Here is a 14439-nt window from a genome sequence, read left to right as displayed (position 1 = left end):
CACTCCTTGAATCTTCTTATCATGTAGGTGTATTTCTTATTTTCTGCCTATTCTCCCAATTTTTTATAATTTTCGTTTTTTTTTTTTTTTTTTTAAATAAATCTGTTTTAGTTATGAATCTTTATTACACTGTTCATCTATTTCTCTTAATCTTGATTCTTAATATCCGTCTTCTTTAACCACACCCCGATTACTATGGCCAACATCGTCCTTTTATCATTTGGACATTAAAACGGCCTTTTAAACACCTAGGAATTTACAGGTTAATCCATCGAGTCCATTAAGAAATTAAGAGAATAACCATATACTAAGAGTAATAGATTCATAACAACAGGTAAGTAATTACTCAAATATTATCAACATAATATTTTAATTCAACATTATATATATATAAACCTCATGAATCAATAAAATTCGGTTCTTCATATATACTTTATACTTCAAAAGATTAATTTTTTAGTTAACCAAATAAGAGATTTTAAAGATAACCCGATCTATATGACATCATTTAATAAATTTTACTTATGTATTTATAATAAATCATAGATATTTCAAAGGCAACGTATAAAATTGTCCATAACTTTTTTAATTCAGTTAAAATTACATTCTTGAAATTTTAACTAAAGTGATATTTAACTAATGTAATTTTAACTAAATTACCTTATATATATTCTTTTATCTCAATTAATATTAATCTATCTTTCACCACATTAATCTCTCTCCATATTATCAATCTAAGGTATAGGTGAAAAATAATTAGGTCTGTCTTGATTTTCTAAAAGAACAAATATTTTAGATCAATTATTTTAATAGCCATGACAAGTAAAATAGACCGGAAAGACTAAATAAATTTTAAATCTTACCTAAAAGTCATTTTAGTACAAATATTTTTAAACACAAGTTCATTAAAGAATAAATATAAAGTAAAAGAAATGCCTACATTTAAATAAAAGAATTTTCAGAAATTCTCAAATTTCATAATACAAATATAAAGTAAAAGAAATGCCTACATGTAAATACCTATAACAAACGAATCAATAATAGGAGAAAAACAAATTGGAGAATAATAAACAACAAATGAAAAAGGAGAAAATGAGACAAGTAAGAGAGTAACTAGAAGCAAGAATATGTAGCGAAGAAATGGTTGTTTTTTAGGTTAATAGATAAGATAAAAAAAAAAAAGATAAAAAAAGGTAACTAGAAAATAAGGTAGGAGGTTCGACAACTTTTGAAAAGTAGGCCATAAGGACAAAAAGTAAATTTGACCTTAAAAATTAAAATTAGGACCTAAAAGTAGTTAATTGAAAATTTTAAAATTCTACTGAAAATTCCCTTGGTTGTCCCTTATATATAGTAAATAGTTGTGTTAAGTCCGTGTTGAGCCCGGGCCCAAACTCAAAGTAGAAAAGTACTCCTTCTGTCTTAATATTTGAGGCATTTTTTGTTACTCAATAGTCAATTTGATTAATCTTTAAAAATACATAGAATTAGATCAACTAAATATTTTAAAATTAAAATGCAGATACTTAAACACCATATGAAAAATACCATAGCTGTAATTCTTGTCATATTAATATGATGAAAAATATTTTTAAAATCTCGATTAAAGTTTACATAATTTGAATTTCAAAAAATGAAAAGTGTCACATAAATTGAGCCAGATGAAGTAATAGTTTTGATAGAAAAAGAATAATTTGAATCACGTTCTTAAGTTGCCACCAAGTTTCTTTTTCTCCTTATTAAATTAATCCGTGTACCCAAGTTACAATCAGGATTAAAAGATAAGTTCAATGTCATGTTGATTGTATGACTTGTTTGTGTATATCTTGTTTTGTTACTTGACACGGGTAAAATCTGTGAGCATAATAAATGTACTCCCTCGGGTCCATTATAATTATCATGTTTATCTCTTGCATGCTCCTTAATTAATTAATAGAATAATTTGATTAAGTTATTTTTATTTATTTTTTGATCTCAAATACTTTTATTTCTTTCAGAAAGGGTCAAAAATGTCCTTAAGCTATGCGAAATTGAACAAAAATATCATTCGTTCATAGTTTGGTCCAAAAAATGCCCTTAAACTACGTGAAATTGAACAAAAATGCCCCTATTATTACTTAATTGGGTCAATTATACTCTTTTCCTAATAAACATATTGTTTCTTTTTTCTTTAAACAATTTTTTTAAATAAAAATTTTATTTTTAAAGAAACCCGTTCTTGTTTCTTTTCTTTTAAAATCCTTTTAACTAATCAAAAAATGGAAGTCATTTTTTTCTTAATCTCATTTTATCAATTAAAATAAAATTACCCCATGTACTTTTTTACTAATAATATAAGTCATATATATTATATCACAACAACCCCATCACTAATTTTCATTTAGATAACGATAAATTCTTTTTCCTAATAAAATAGGAAATATTTTTATTTTTTAATCTTTTTCGAATTGAAGTGGGATAAGAATTTACTGATATAATTCTTGGTTTAAAAGTTAAGATACAACAATCATAATGCCATGAAACAAGAAATTTTATTACATTGCTTTAAATCACAAAATATCCTTACAATATGGCCGATGGAGTTATTATTGACCATTTTTCAATTTAACTTTAAAACCAATGATTATATCAACAAATGTTTATCCTACTTCAATTTGACAAAGATTAAGAAATAAAAATATTTCATATTTATTAGGAAAAAGAATTTTATCATTATCTAAATGAAAAGTAACGATAGGGTTACTATGACTTATATATATGATCTATATTATTAGTTAAAAAGTACATGGGATAATTTATTTTAATTGATAAAACGAGATAAAGAAGGAAAAAAAATACTTCCCGCTTTTCTATTAGTTAAAGGGATTTTAAAAGAAAAGAAACAAGAAAATGTTTCTTTAAAAATAATATTTTTATTTAAAAATGTGTTTAAAAGGAAAAGAAACAATATGTTTATTAGGAAAAGGACATTTTTGACTCGATCAAGTAAGAATAGAGGCATTGTTTAATTTCATATAGTTTAAGGGCATTTTTGGACCAAATTATGAATGAAGGACATTTTTGTTCAATATCGCATAGTTTAAGGGCATATTTGACCAATCTCCGTTCTTTCTTTCATCAAATTAATCTCTCTCTTCACATATATTAGAGTAAGGGTAAAGCCGAAGAAAACTACTCTATCTCAAATTATTTTTCATATTTTCTCTTTCACACGTCCATTAAAAAAAATAATTAGGATTTTTTTTACTATTTTACCCTTATTTAATTATGTCTTAAGATATAATCTATGTTCATTGGATATTTACGTTATTTATGTGTCTAATTGAGGTGTTTGAAATTTTCAAGAGCAATTACTACTAAGGGTAAAACGGGATAAAAATAATTAAATTGTCTTGAACTTATAAAATGATAAATAATTTGAGACACCTATTCTTAAAAATCATGAGATAATTTGGAACCAAAAAAAGTAATCTTATCTTTATTTTTTGGACTATCAAACACTTACATTACCAATTGTTTGTAGTAAATCATGACAATAAAATGAACACAAAATAGTACTTTGATAGAGTAGAGGACCTCTGAGGACAAATGGCTTTCAAATGTGATCCTCAAACCTCTGCTCTTGTGGAGATAGGACAAGGCAAAATTGCATTTTTTTTTCAATTCGTACTGTTCGTGTTCCCAAATGTTAGAAAGGAAAAATATCATATGATTGACAACAAGGACAGTACGTTGGGTTTTAACCAAGGACTTAATATTCATGCAAAGACCAAATTGTCCTCACAATCCTATGTGAGGACGACAAAAACTCCCACATTGACGCTTATATATAAAAACTAGATGGCCTATGCTCGTGCTGTGCACGGGCCCAACACTTTAAATTATAATACATCTAAGTGTATATAGTTGTCTTTGAATAGTGATTATATATATGTTCAAAACACGATTAATATAACATTGTAGTTTGTGTTCCGTATCTAAAACTTTATTATATTAATGTTTGCTACGAATATAAAATCGGCAAATTTATTAATATTTTTTAAAAGAGAAGACTTGTTTAAAAGGAAACTATTTTCCTCTCTTTGAGATAAAACAATAGCAATATTTAAGCATCAGTTGATACTTTTAATTTTAATTCGATTAATTTAAAAGTATAAAATACTTATTATTTTTTATCAAATTTGATTTGGATAATTCTAATTGAAATTATTAAATTAATTTTACATGTTTAAAACGAAATAAAGTAGAAATTGATTTTCTATTTAAACGAAGAAATATTATTTTTTAATTTTTGGTAAATATTCTCGGTTTAGCTCATTTTACTTGTCATGTTGTCTTTTGCATGGTTTTTTAAGAAAACGTCGATTAGAATTATAATTTGACTAATTTACCTTATTCATTATTTGATCTCCATTTGATATTTTTTTTTACGATATTAATCTCTTTTCACATTTATTAGAGTAAGAATAAAAATAATTAAATTCTATCTTATTTTAAAATATAAATATTTTAAATATATTGATTTTACTAAACATAACAAATAAATGACATGGCGGAATAGCAAATATAACAGTTTAATATCTAGATTAGCTCTCAAGCTAATATAAAAAAAAATTGTATGGTTTGACTACTTAACCTTTTGAAGAAAAATAATTTTATTTGCTCCCACTAATGGATTGATACATATACTATGTTCAAAACACGATTAATATAACATTGTAATTTGTGCTCCGTATCTAAAACTTTATTATATTAGTGTTTGCTACGAATACAAAGTCTACACTTTTTTTTTTAACATTATATTTTTTTAATATGGGGTTCACTTTTGTTTTTTTTTGATATTGCTTGATTTTGATAATATGGGGTCCATTTTTTTTTTCCCATGAGTTTGGAGATCGTGAGTTCCACTTTTTTTTCTTCCTTTTTTTTTATTGCTCGGTGTTATTTAGTATGGGGCTCACCCTTTTTTTTTAAGGGACAACGGACGACGAAGCATGGGTCTAAACCCATGCTTTATATAATTTCTTTTTTTTTTATTTTTATTTTTTATATTGCTTGGTGTTGTTTAGTATGGGGCGCACCCTTTTGGCCATTATTAGTTTGCACTATTTTTATGCATATAACATATATATATATATACTATGTTCAAAACACGATTAATATAACATTGTAGTTTGTGCTCCATATTTAAAACTTTATTATATTAGTGTTTGCTACGAATACAAAGTCTGCATTTTTTTTTTTTGACATGTTTGTTTCTTTAATATGGGATTCACTTTTTTTTATATTGCTTGATTTTGTTAATATGGGGTCCACTTTTTTTTCCCGTGAGTTTGGAGATGGTGGGTTCCACTTTTTTTACTTTTTTTTTTTTTAATATTGGTTGGTGTTTAATATGGGTCCATGAAAAACTTCTATTTTTTAATTTTTAATAAATATTTTTTCTTTAACTCATTTTACTTGTCATGTTGTTTTTTACACGATTTTTTAAGGAAACGTCAATTAGAATTATAATTTCACTAATTTACCTTATTAATTATTTGATCTCCATTTAATAGTATTTTTTCTTTTATGACATTAATCTCTTTTCACATTTATTAGAGTAAGGAAAAAAATGAAAAAGTAATTAAATTCTATCTTATTTTAATATATAAGTATTTTAAGTATGTTGCTGTATAATAATTTCATTTGCTCCCACTAATGGGTTGATACGCATGTGGCAATGAATCCATCATTATTGATTTAATTGTTTGATTTTCTTTGCTTGATTTTGTTAATATGGGATCCACTTTTTTTTTTCCCGTGAGTTTGGATGTGGTGGGTTCCACTCTTTTTTTTTTAATACTGGTTGGTGTTTAATATAAAGCCTAATTGTTTTTATAATATTAGTTGTTGTTTTTCAATATATATGGGGCCCATGTTTTTTAATATATATGACGACCAAAAAGGAGCCGGTTGGACGACGAAAAAGGAGTCCAACCGGCTCTTCTAAATAGTTATTTTTTTTTATAATATTAGTTGTTGTTTTTTAATATATATGGAGCCCATGTTTTTTAATATATATGACGACAAAAAAGGAGCCGGTTGGACGACGAAAAAGGAGCCCAACCGGCTCTTTTAAATAGTTAGAACTAGAGGGTCCGGAACCAAAATGCCCAAAAAAAAAAACATTTTGAACCAAAATACCCAACAAAAAAAAAGTTACCAAAATATCCATAGCGCAGTATTTTACTGCGCTATAGCACTAACGGAGACAGAGCCGTTAAGTGCTATAGGGCAGTATTTTACTGCGTTATAGAAAAAATATAAAACTTTTGGTACTTCTATAAAGCAGTATTTTACTTCGTTATAGAAGTACCAAAAAAAAAAAAAAAATTCTATAACGCAGTAAAATACTGTGCTATAGCACTTAACGGCTCCGTCTCCGTTAGTGCTATAGCGCAGTAAAATACTGCGCTATGGGTACTTTGGTAACTTTTTTTTTGGTGGGGTATTTTGGTTCAAAATGTTTTTTTTTGGACATTTTGGTTTCGGACTCCAAACTAGACGGCCTATGCCCGTGCTCCGCACGAGCCCAACACTTTAGATTATAGTGCATTTATGTGTATGTAGTTGTTTTTGAATAGTGATAATATATATATATATATATATATATATATTATGTTCAAAACACGATTAATATAACATTAGTTTGTACTATTTTTATACATATAATATATATACATATACTATGTTCAAAACATGATTAATATAACATTGTAGTTTGTGCTCCATATTTAAAACTTTATTATATTAGTGTTTGCTACGAATACAAAGTCTGCATTTTTTTTTTTGACATGTTTGTTTCTTTAATATGGGATTCACTTTTTTTTATATTGCTTGATTTTGTTAATATGGGGTCCACATTTTTTTTACCGTGAGTTTGGAGATGGTGGGATCCACTTTTTTTTTATATTGCTTGATGTCGTTTAGTATGAGGTCCACCCTTTATGGGGTGCACTTTTTTTTTTTTTGGACATTATTAGTTTGTACTATTTTTATGCATATAATATATATACATATACAATGTTCAAAACACGATTAATATAACATTGTAGTTTGTGCTCCGTATCTAAAACTTTATTATATTAGTGTTTGCTACGAATATAAAGTTTGCACTTTTTTTAACATTATATTTTTTTTAATATGGGGTTCACCCTTTTTTTTATTTTTTTTTATATTGCTTGATTTTGATAATATGGGGTCCACTTTTTTTTTCCCATGAGTTTGGATATGGTGAGTTCTATTTTTTTAATTGCTCAGTGTTATTTAGTATGGGGCCCACCCCACCCCGTTTATATAGTTTCTTTTTTATTTTTTTATATTACTTGGTGTTGTTTAGTATGAGGCCCACCCTTTTGGACATTATTATATATATATATATATATATATATATATATATATATATATACTATGTTCAAAACACGATTAATATAACATTATAGTTCGTGCTCCGTATCTAAAACTTTATTATATTAGTGTTTGCTATGAATACAAAGTCTGCATTTTTTTTTTTGACATTGTTTATTTTTTTAATATAGGATTCACTTTTTTTTATTATTATTTTTTATTTTTTATATTGCTTGATTTTGTCAATATTGGATACTATGCTCAAAACATGATTAATTTAACATTGTAGTTTGTGCTCCATATCTAAAACTTTATTATATTAGTGTTTGCTACGAATACAAAGTCTGCACTCTTTTTTTTTACATTGTTTATTTTTTTTAATATGGGATTCACTTTGTTTTTTATATTGCTTGATTTTGTTAATATGGAGTCCACTTTTTTTTTCCCGTGAGTTTAAAGATGGTGGGTTCCACTTTATTTACTTTTTTTTTTTAAATATTGGTTGGTGTTTTTTTTTTTTTAATATTGGTTGGTGTTTAATATGGGGACCACACTTTTTTTTAAATGCTTAATTGATTGGTGTTTTTTTGAATTTTTTAATATTGGTTGGTGTTTAATATGGGGACCACAATTTTTTTTTGGGCCCACAAACGGACGACGAAAAAGTGCCCCAAACCCACCTTTCTATATAGTAGTTGGTTGGTGTTTAATATGGAGACCACACTCTTTTTTAAGTATTTTAAGTATGTTGTTGTACAATAATTTCATTTGCTCGCACTAATGGGTTGATACGCATGTGGCAATAAATCCATCATTATTAATTTAATTGTTTGATTTTCTAAGCACTTTTGTATTTTAAGTATGTTGCTGTACAATAATTCCATTTGCTCCCTCTAATGAGTTGATACGCATGTGGCAAGAATCCATCATTATTGATTTAATTGTTTGATTTTCTAAGCACTTTTTTTTTTTAACATTGTTTGTTTTTTTAATATGGGATTCACTTTTTTTTTTTAAATATTGCTTGATTTTGTTAATATGGGATCCACTTTTTTTTCCCGTGAGTTTGGATGTGGTGGGTTTCACTTTTTTTTTTTTATTACTGGTTGGTGTTTAATATGGGGCTCACATTTTTTTTTTAAATATTAGTAGTTGTTTAAAATATGTGGGCCCACAAACGGACGACGAAAAAGTTACGACGAAGCATGGGGTGCAAACCCATGCTTCTATATAGTACTAACTAGACGGCCTATGCCCGTGCTGCGCACGGGTCTAACACTTTAGATTATAGTGCATTTATGTGTATGTAATTATTTTTGAATAGTAATAATATATATATATATATATATATATATATATATATATATATATATATATATATATATATATATATATAAAGTATATATTATGTTCAAAACACGATTAATATAACATTGTAGTTTGTGCTCCGTATCTAAAAATTTTATAATATTAATGTTTGCTATGAACACAAAATCGGCAAATTTATTAATATTTTTTAAAAGAGAGTACTTTTTTAAAACTATTTTCTTCTATTTGAGATAAAACAATAGCAATATTTAAGCATCAGTTGATACTTTCAATTTTAATTCGATTAATTTAAAGGTTTAAAATACTTATTATTTTTTTTTATCAAATTTTGATTTGGACAATTCTAATTCAAATTATTAAATTAATTTTACATGTTTAAAACGAAACAAAGTAGAAATTAATTTTTTATTTAAACGAAGAAATAATACTTTTTAAATTTTTAGTAAATATTCTCGGTTTAGCTCATTTTACTTGTCATGTTGTCTTTTGCATGGATTTTTAAGAAAACGTCGATTAGAATTATAATTTGACTAATTTACCTTATTCATTATTTGATCTGCATTTAATATATTTTTTTTACGACATTAATTTATTTTCACATTTATTAGAGTAAGAATAAAAATAAAAAAGTAATTAAATTCTATCTTATTTTAAAATATAAATATTTTAAGTATATTTATTTTAGTAAACATAACAAATAAATGACATGGCGGAATAGCAAATATAACAGTTTAATATCTAGATTAGATCTCAGGCTAATATAAAAAAAGAAAGAAAATTGTATGGTTTGACTACTTAACCTTTTGAAGAAAAGCAATTTCATGGATTGACACGCACGTGGTAATGAATTCATCATTATTGACTTAATGAGATACATTGGAAATTACATGAATATTGTTTGATTTTTTAATAGGGGGTGCACTTTTTTTTTTGGGACATTATTAATTTGCACTATTTTTATGCATATATATATACACACATATATACTATGTTCAAAACACGATTACTATAACATTATAGTTTGTGCTCCGTATCTAAAACTTTATTATATTAGTGTTTGCTACGAATATAAAGTCTGCACTTTTTTTTTTTAACATTATATTTTTTTAATATGGGGTTCACTTTTTTTTTTTTTTGATATTGCTTGATTTTGATAATATGGGGTCCACTTTTTTTTTCGCATGAGTTTGGAGATGGTGAGTTCCATTTTTTTTCTTCCTTTTTTTTTATTGCTCGGTGTTTTTAGTATGCCCCCCCCCCCCTCCCCCCCTTTTTTTTAAGGGACAGCGGACGACGAAACATGGGTCTAAACCCATGCTTTATATAGTTTATTTTTTTTATATTGCTTGGTATTGTTTAGTATGGGGCTCACCCTTTTGGACATTATTAGTTTGCACTATTTATATATATATATATATATATATATATATACTATGTTCAAAACACGATTAATAAAACATTATAGTTCGTGTTCTGTATCTAAAACTTTATTATATTAGTGTTTACTATGAATACAAAGTCTGCACTTTTGTTTTTGACATTGTTTGTTTTTTTAATATGAGATTCACTTTTTTTTTTATATTACTTGATTTTGTCAATATGGGATACTATGTTCAAAACACGATTAATATAACATTGTAGTTTGTGCTCCATATCTAAAACTTTATTATATTAGTGTTTGTTACGAATATAAAGTCTGCACTCTTTTTTTTACATTGTTTGTTTTTTTAATATGAGATTCACTTTTTTTTTTATATTGCTTGATTTTGTTAATATGGAGTCAACCTTTTTTTTCCCGTGAGTTTGGAGATGGTGGGTTCCACTTTATTTACTTTTTTTTTTAAAATATTGGTTGGTGTTTTTTTTATTTTTTAATATTGGTTGGTGTTTAATATGGGGATCACACTTTTTTTAAAGCATTTTAAGTATGTTGCTTTACAATAATTTCATTTGCTTCCATTAATGGGTTGATACACATGTGACAATAAATCTATCATTATTGATTTAATTGTTTGATTTTCTAAGCACTTTTGTATTTTAAGTATGTTGCTGTACAATAATTCCATTTGCTCCCTCTAATGGGTTGATACACATGTGGCAATGAATCCATCAGGCTATATGGGCCACAATTTTTTTTTTCAAAAATTGGAAAACGGATATATATATATATATAAGTATTTTAAGTATGTTGCTGTACAATAATTTCATTTGCTCCCACTAATGGATTGATACGCATGTGGCAATAAATCCATCATTATTGATTTAATTGTTTGATTTTCTAAGCATTTTTGTATTTTAAGTATGTTGCTGTACAATAATTTTATTTGCTCCCTCTAATGGGTTGATACGCATGTGGCAATGAATCCATCATTATTGATTTAACTGTTTGATTTTCTAAGAACTTTTTTTTTTAACATTGTTTATTTTTTTAATATGGGATTCACTTTTTTTTTTTTTTTTTTTAATATTGCTTGATTTTGTTAATATGGGATCCACTTTTTTTTCCCGTGAGTTTGGATGTGGTGGGTTCCACTTTTTTTTCTTCTCTTTTTTTTATTACTGGTTGGTGTTTAATATGGGGCACACAATTTAAAAAAAAATATTAGTAGTTGTTTAAAATTTGTGGGCCACAATTTATTTTTTAAATATTAGTAGTTGTTTTTAAATATTAGTAGTTGTTTAAAATATGTGGGCCCACAAAATTTTTTTAGGCCCGCAAACGGACGACGAATTCTTTGAGTGACTGACGACGATGATATAGAAACTGACGTTTCTATATAGTAGTAAAAAAAGTAATAAGTTTTTCATGATCAAGCAAAATTGACTTATACTTATTTTTTTGTCTTAATTATGTGACACTTTTTGTTTTTCAAGATTCAAACAATGTTAACTTTGATCAACATTTTCTAACGTATTTTCATCATATTAATATGGGAAAAATTGCAATTTATATATTTTTTGTATAGTTCTTGAATATTTTAATTTTAAAATATTACGTTAATATAATCCTATAAAGATTAATCAAATTGACTCTTATGGAGTGAAAATTATCACATATACTGAGATAGAAAAAGTACTCCCTCCATCCCATTTTAAGTGTCTTAGTTTGACGAGTCCAGAACCAAAATGACCCAATAAAAACCCAAGTGAATCAAAATACCCAAAAAAAAAAAAATTGGTACAAAAGTACCTTTAGCGCAGTATTTTACTGCGCTAAAGGATGTCCCATCTCTCCTTTAGCGCAGTAAAATACTGCGCTATAGGAGTCCCTATTTTGCCAAAACATACTCTTATACATTTTCACATTTTTTTACGTACTTTAGCCGTATATTAATCATGCTTTGAGACTCCGGAACTTCAATATTTTATATAGAACCTTACTTATTTTTGTGCGATTAATAAGGTAGGTTCAATACATCAAGGATACGCAAAAATTTAGATTGTCGTTTTAGTGGTTGAAAAGTGCTCGAAGTCCATTTTTGTTTGAAGACTTGTAGTCCTTAGCTTTACGTTATTTATGTTTTAGGGTTTCGTGTTATTTTTAAATTAATGCTTAACTTTATTCGAATGTGTCACGCTTTTATTTATTATCAATTTATGATGTGACACTCTATAAACAATAATAAAGACTAAGTTAATACTTATAAATATAAATAGAAATGCTTTAAATATACAATATTTACTTAAACTGTACAAGATTATTGTATATACTAGTGGGTCCCACATATAGTATGCGGAGACTATCCTTAGGTCTAAGGCTCATACCATCTCTACCGCCCTTTTTCCTCTTAATAACAGAGCGCTCCAAGCCATGATCATCTTCTTTTCCCCTCGGGCTTGCGCCCTTGATTTTAATGTGCTTCTTCTTAGGATCTAGTCCCGCTGGCATGCTCAGAACCTCAGGTTGAGCTGGGTCTACAAACTCGACCTCTTCCTCGTTGGGAGTTTCCACCGCAGGCGTCGAAGGATGAACCTGAAAAATATATAATAATTAGTACCATTTCTTATTTATATTGAATACATTAACGTTTGTTGAATAATCAAACCTGTGTACCGACGGGCGCCTAAGTAGGCTCCTGAGGTGGGTCTGTAGGCGTCTGAGATGGGTCTGGTGCTTAATATGATGCAGTCTCCTGGACGAGATGTTGTTCGAGGTCCAAATAAAGGTTAAAAAAATTAAGTTAATATTTACCTTATATTGAATAAATTGATTTTAAGTAAAAAGCATACCTGTGGCTCGATAGTCTCATGAGAAGACACCTCTGGCTCGGCAGGCTCATGAGAAGGCTCCTAAATGGGTCGCTCCTGTGGATCCACTGGCGCCGAATCCTAAAATATAAAAAATTATAAATAATAAGTAATATATATATATATATATATATATATATATATATATATATATATTTAAAATAATCACTTTAAATAATCAAATATGTATTTTAAATATTCACCTTATATTGAATAAAATTGAACAGTCACTGTACCTAACACTGTTCCGGTCACTGTACCTAACGGTAAGATCAGGTCACGCCGGCGACTAGGAAACGCCGGCCACTACAAGACCAGGTAACGCCGACTACTTTTCCGGCCAGATCTATTTTTCTTCTCTCTTCTTCTTCTTCTTCTTCTTCTTCTTCTTCTTCTTCTTCTTCTTCTTCTCTACTCCTTTTTTTTCCTTTTTTATCTGCTGCTGGAGCTCCAATTGGCGACCAGAACACCGCTGCTCCGACGCCAGCGACTTTTTCCGGCGTCATTCTCCGGCCAGTCAGCTCTCCTTTTTTTTCTTCTTTCCTTTTCCCCCTATTCTCTCCTCCCTTTCAGGTCTTTATGAACATTACTCCGACAGTGAACAGTAACAGAATGGAGGAGGAGTCTCACTTTTGGATTTCGCAAGAGCTTTTAGGTTGGTGATAGCCAATTCGAGTTTCCCAAAGAAGGAGGAGCACTCGGTAACCTTCCGTAGTTCGGTGGCTAAGACTCAGATATACTTTTTACTCCTTTGGAAGGATGATAAAGGTCTGTGCAAAGACTGTAACGTCATCCCGAGCGACAACCTTACAACCCGACATAAGCTCCTGGTGATGGATTTAGGGATCAAGATGACGAGAAAGAAGAGGGTCGTGGGTGAACGGCCTAGGATCAGATGGGGAAGTTTGACCATGACTAGTGCCCTGGAGGTGGGAGAGAAATTGAAGGCTGTGGGGGCCTGGGATAGTAGTGGGGATACGACCAGTATGTTGGATAGAATGACTAGTTACATTAGGGTAGCAGCTAGGGAAGTGCTAGGGGTCTCGACAGGTAGTCGTGGTGGGCATCGAAGGGATTGGTGGTGGAATGGAGAAGTGCAAGGGAAGGTGGAAGCAAAGAAGGTGGATGAATAGGGAACTTTATAAGATGGAGAGGAAGGAGGCGAAGTTGGCGGTTTCGATAGCAAAAACGACATCTTTTGAACGCCTTTATGCTGAACTAGAGAAGAAAAGAGGGGATAAGAAATTGTTCTGGCTAGCCAAGGTGAGGGAGAGGAGGGCACGTGATGTGGATCAATTGAAGTGCATCAAGGACGAGCATGACAAAGTATTGGTAGAAGAGGCTCACATTAGATGGAGATGGCAGTCATACTTCCACAAACTCTTGAATGAAGAAAGGGACAGGGACATTGTGTTGGGAGATTTAGAACATACAAGGAGGCGTCGCGATTTTGGGTATTGTCGGAGTATTAAG

This window comes from Lycium barbarum, chromosome 3 (genome assembly GCF_019175385.1).
Source record: "Lycium barbarum isolate Lr01 chromosome 3, ASM1917538v2, whole genome shotgun sequence".
Classification (NCBI taxonomy): Eukaryota; Viridiplantae; Streptophyta; class Magnoliopsida; order Solanales; family Solanaceae; genus Lycium; species Lycium barbarum.
This window is presented reverse-complemented; position numbering follows the sequence as displayed.